This window comes from Dendrobium catenatum, unplaced genomic scaffold (assembly GCF_001605985.2).
Source record: "Dendrobium catenatum unplaced genomic scaffold, ASM160598v2 original_scaffold_159283, whole genome shotgun sequence".
NCBI lineage: Eukaryota > Viridiplantae > Streptophyta > Magnoliopsida > Asparagales > Orchidaceae > Dendrobium > Dendrobium catenatum.
The window spans coordinates 62,853-68,852 of record NW_021477709.1 but is presented as its reverse complement, the minus strand read 5'-3'; positions in this window follow the sequence as shown (position 1 = coordinate 68,852).

Sequence of the window (6,000 nt, the reverse complement as noted above, 5' to 3'; positions counted from 1 at the left end):
AAAAGAATGTATATGCAACATGTAATGTAATGAGTTCCTTTCTAAATTATGTCAACTAGAAAAATCTTTAAACAATCATACCACATCTTATTTTAAATTTAAATTATTCAAATATACATATGGTTGCTTATACATTAATGCTTGGATATATGCTTATATTCAATAATATGAATCATCTTAATGCATTTATTCTTTCAATTGAGTTAAGTAAAATTGTATGTATCTAGAATTAATAATATTTGCTTTTACAATTTATAATTGCATTTCTTATTCCTTGACGATTTGTCTCCTCGCTATGAAATGATATGATACCTATGTTGCAAGTAAGACAAAAGGACCCTAGATATGAAACTTGCGTTGCAGGTGGGGCAAAATGGATTCCAAAAGAGGTAAAAAAGATCTTTATATAGTTCAATGACAATAATGTCAGGTTTACCTGGGTTCCATTATACATTTTTATGAAAGCTAACTATATGAAAAATGATAGTCAGAATCTTAGAAGATTAATTATGATATTATGTACAAGTTTCAAATGAAATAAAAGATGATTCTAAATGTGATTTTATATTGTTTTGCAAATATTTGTGAGTTGATTAAGTTATGATTTCAATCATATTATTCCATGTAATCTAGCATTTATTTCTTATTTAAATTGCATAACTTTATGAATTTTATAGCTTATTAGTTTTTATACTGACTTTTATTACAAGGAAAGGCAAGAAAAAAATTGTCGCAGATTAGGCTCAGATTATTGAATATTTAGGTTTTCTTTTTAGCCGTGTTTGCGATTATTCATGTGAGGTATGCAACTTGCTAAAATTGTGATAATGTATGTTGATTTTTATTAGTGTCTTTGTAATAGTTTATGTGATGAAATTGGAACAATTATAATTTAGATGCTTCCGTTTATTCAAAAAATGTATTATTTAGTGGATGGAAAAGTTGATTTTTATTAGTGACTTTGTAATAGTTTATGTGATGAAATTGGAACAATTATAATTTAGATGCTTCCGTTTATTCAAAAAATGTATTATTTAGTGGATGGAAAAGACATAAGTTTTCAAATGATCAAAAGTATTAGATGTTAAGAATTATAAATGTTATGTTTTCTCTGTTACACTTTGTGTTACTTGTAAGGGGTATTGTGGGGTGTTACAGTTTGAATCATCATTTAAAATTGCGCAATTTGAGTCTCACCTTGAGGCCTTCCTTAGCACAATTCCAGTGAAAAATACCTTGAGCTTCTTTTTATGAGACATGCGCCTTAGCTTGTCTGAGGCCCACCTTGAAGCATGCCTCACATAGCTGGCACGAGGCGTACGCTTCACCCTATATATATATATATATATATATATATATATATTAAAATTTACCTAAATCCTAAACTAAAACCCTAAATAAATCGCGCTTTCATACACCCAGAGCTGCAACAACTTGACCTTTAGCCCGCTAATGTAGGCAAAAAAAATTTCATTTGGGTATTTATTGATGGGCTTTTTTTCATCTATTGGGCTTGACCTAATTGTCCTTGGCTTCATGGTGTTTGGAGTTCACAGCTGATGGTTCCTTGGCTTGCTGTGCCTTTCCTTGGTGGTTGTTGGTTGGCTGGCTGCTCGGTTCCTAGGTTGGCCGTGCCCTTCTTTGGTGTCTATTGAGTTTTCTAACGGTTCGGTTCCTGCGTTGGCTGTTGGGATGCTGGGTTGCTCGATTCCTCGGCTGGCTGTGCCTTGTTCTTTAGGTTTTCTCCCTGTTTTGTTTGGGTGATTGGGTGACACTTGTGGGAGGCTGTTTGGTTTACATTTTCCCTATTTAAGGGCCTGTTTGCTGCTTTTTTAGAGAGATTTTTTGATGATTTTTGGAATGTAAACCTGCGGGTTTCATTAGCTTGCGAGCTATCCTCCTCTACCCTATTTCTGTTTCGTCTTGGACCTTCTACCTATCATTCCATAAGTATCTTTCTTCTCTAAAATGTATAAAAGTTGTAAGGTGCTTTGAGTCGTATTTGTAAGGTGTCATTGCGTCGTGTTTCATTTATATTGTTTGTTGTTGTGTCCTTTTTATTTGAAGTTGCAAGGTGTGTCTTTATTTTATAATAGTATTGTCAAGTTTATGTTTAAGGTAGACGTACATATTTGTGTCTTTGCAATAATTTTTTTTATTGCATCAATTTGATATCAGAGCGCTTCTAGGTTGTTGTGAGTGTTTCACTTTCTTTTATAAAAAAATGGAAAGTTAAAACAAACAAGTTGAAGGCAATTAAGTAAGACATTTAATTATGCATTGGATTCCCGAGGACATGCTTCCAACAATAAAATGGGTTCCACCTCAAGCATATTCTTCTAATCCTCTACAAAATGAGCTTCTCAAGATTCAAGGATAATTGCATTTAAGTGCCGAGAGATTTGAAGTTAAGAAGCTTTAACTCCAGTCCGAATTTGAACAAGAAAAGGAGATCATCAAAAGAAAGTATGACATGTTAATTCGAGAATTGAAAATGACACATTTTCAAAGTTTTGCGACGATCTCATCAGGAGATGAGATTCTTCCGCCAAAGGAGAATTGATGTGGGCAAAGTGCTGTTTGGAATTCCCAAAATGCTGTTTGGTATTCCCTAGGTGCTGTTTTTGATGTTTGGAATTCCCAAAATGCTATTTGGAATTCCCTAGGTGCTTTTTTTGCTGTTCGGAATTCCGAAAATGATGTTTGGTATTCCCTAGGTGCTATTTTTGCTATTTGGACTTCCCTATGTACTGTTTGGTCTTTCTCCATGTAGATTTTTAATCCCAAATGCTGCCCCTTTGGTTGCCGTGTTTAGTTGCTATTAATGCTTCAGTTTTACTCCGTATTGGTTGTTGATTTTGCTTCGGTTCCCCCCTGGTTGCTGCCCTCTCGGTCCCTATTGGTTGTGAGTTTTTAAGGAGTTCTTATTGACTAGTTGTGAGGTGCATTAACTATATGTAATCAATGCTCTTTTCCCTTCTTTTTATTATAAATAGGGGTTGGTTTTGCTGCAGTAAAAGAGAGGAAATATGTGATAATTTTTGGAGCATGAAACCTGCAGGTTTGGAATAGCTTGCGAGCTATTGTCTTCTACCTTTTTCTCTCTTATAATTCATCTTGATTTTCTATCTCTTTCTTCTCTCCCGGTATCCCTTCCAATTGTATCATTCTTCTCTAAATTAATATAAGTTATATGGTTGTAAGTTTGTTATGTTTATGTTTTAAGGAAGACATTTAGCTTTTGCAATCCTAAAGTTTGTTTGTGTTGAAATGAACTCCTACAACTTGTTGAAATGAACTCCTACAACCGGTTGTAAGTTTCTTTCGTTGTTGAGTTTTTGTTGAAATGAACTCCTACAACTTGGTCTCTCCCTTTAAATCCCTAAAATTAAACAATATAATTTTCATAAAACAAATATGCTATTTAACAAAATTCATATGAAAGTCTACTTACAATGAGGGGATTTTTTCTAAATCCCAAAACTTCCTCTTTCTCCCGCACAAATCTCCTCTCCTCGCTTCCAAATGTCTTCCTTATCTTCAAATTAAATGTTTCCACTAATTAGAGAGGATTATGATCAATTTATAAAAGTTTGAGAAAACAAACCTTTTTCCTCTTTCCTTCCAAATTGTTCCTCTCTTTCACCGTCGTTTCTCCCAAATCCCCGCTTCTATAATAATAGGAATGAAAAGGAATTGTTTATTCTTACCCTCCAATATGTTCGTTTGATAAAAATGGCAAAACAAAACTTCCCCAAGCTTTTTCGCGAGTTCGGACGTCCGCCCCCTGCCTGTTCGCGAACGTCTCCCCCCTCCTCTCTGTTTCGTTCACTAATACCGAGCCCTCTTGGGTCGCGACTAATAATAAGAGGATTGGCCGGTTCTGTTCCGAACCGGCCACCCAATCAGTTATTACAAATATGGAGTTTCTACATATGATATTTATTGATTTAGAGAAAACATATGATAAAATTTCAAAAGAAGCGCTCTAGAGAGTTCTAGAAAAGAAAGGAGTTATAATACTTATATTCAAGTCATTAAGGAAATATATGCTTGAGCTGTTACTTGTGTTTGAACATAAGGTGGTTTGATATAGTATTTTCCTATTTCAGTCCGATTACATCAATGATCAACTTTAAGCCCATATCGTTTTGCTTTAGTCATTGATATTCTTACTAGACATTTGCAAGAGGATGTACTATGGTGTATGTTTTTTGCTGATGATATTCTTCTTGCTGATAAGACAACAAAAACAACAACATCAAGCCTTTGTCACACTACGTGGGGTCGGCTACATGAATCCTTTTTGATGGTTTGGCCATATAAAACGTCACCACTCTGATTACCCTGTTAAAAGAGTAGTTGTATTAGATTTGACCCATGTTAAGAATGATAGAGGTGCTGACAATTTTTTGTGTCGACTCGACTTAGATCGAGTCGAATCGGGTCCAATCGGTTTTAATTAAACCCAATCAATTTATTTGAGCCTTGTTGAACCCAATTCAACTCAAATCGGTGTCAATTCGAGTCTACTTTCCTCAAATTAGCTCGACCAAACCAAATCAAACTCAAATCGATTCAATTCAAGTTTGATTCAAGCTCAATTTCAAACCTAATCAGCATAATTTGACTTTCCAAATCAAATTCTGCTTCCAACAACTCTTATTTGCCTTGGAAATTCGCTCGTTTGCACCACTACATTCATGTCAAATCCTGTAGCGGGTACTCGAGAGTGGGAGATCGAGTATCTATGCTTTCCTGTACACGAAATGTAGCAGGGCCTCTTCGATTTTCATTTTTTCCCTGTTTCGTGAGTATCATAGGAGATGAGAGGGAGAGCGGAGGAGGGAGGTGGAATTGAGCGCTTGGGAGCTTTGTGTCTTCTACGTGTGTATATTTGGAGGAGATGTGAGGCCCTTTCATGCGTGCGTGCCCGAGAAAGAATCAGGGAGGGTCGAGCGGCTTTTCAAGTGCGAGCATAGGCCAGACCGAGTGCAGGGACAATTGGAGGAGCTTTTGTGCATGTGACCTGGGTCGATTGAGTGGCTCGACTACTCTTTGTGTATGATCTTGAGAGGAAATCGGGACCGACTGGCCAATTACTCATACTTCCGATGTTTGCGTGCCTCTAGCTGAACCGTGCAACCCTCCTAAGAGGTCCTACCATTTGGAGTTTTCCAAAATCAGAGAAAAGAAGCGCCAAAGTTGTTGATGGTTGAATTGTTCTTCATACATTTCTCTCTGGTGCGCTCACGACACAAAGTCAACATCCAAGAGGTCCAAATATCGGGTTTTTACCATGATTGCTCCGGTGAGGTTAAATCTCTTAAACTTAGGAAATCCTCTAGGCCTTCAAGCCAATGGGTGTGTTTGACATTTCCCATGCCCTTAGGCCCATAGAAACCTCACATTTAAAATTTTAAACCTAAGAAAAAATCCTATGTTTGCTGTTCTCTCCACAAAACAGTGGAAATATGGCTATTTTCACTTGTTTGCTCTCACGTGAGATCCTGAGAAGGATGACGATACGCATAGGGTCGTTGGATTGGTGTCCAATATGTTCTAAATGCATGCATTAGCATTCATATTAGATCCTAAACCTTTGCATATGGAAAAGCCTAGGCTTTGTAGGTCATTGTTCGAGCTTCACGACGTTACATTTAAACAAATTAAATGCATGTTGTAGGTTGTTCTTCAAGTTTCACGTAATGAGCTTTAAAATTTGCAAAATGTGTAAATATGCCCGTTTAATTTCAAGCTTTGATGAAACTAATTTGGAGTATAATATGGGCCTTCAAAGGTCCGTAGATGTACTCTATTTTACTTTGGAGATTACTCGGGTTTATTTATGTCATTTTCAAATCAAATGGTTAAATGAACTCTTAAATAACCTTAACATGTATGAATGTTCATGAACTTGAATACATCTACAAAGCTAATTTGAGGAGACCTCTTGATTTTTAGCCATAAAGCTACAAGTCTTCCTTCACTTCTCTAGGC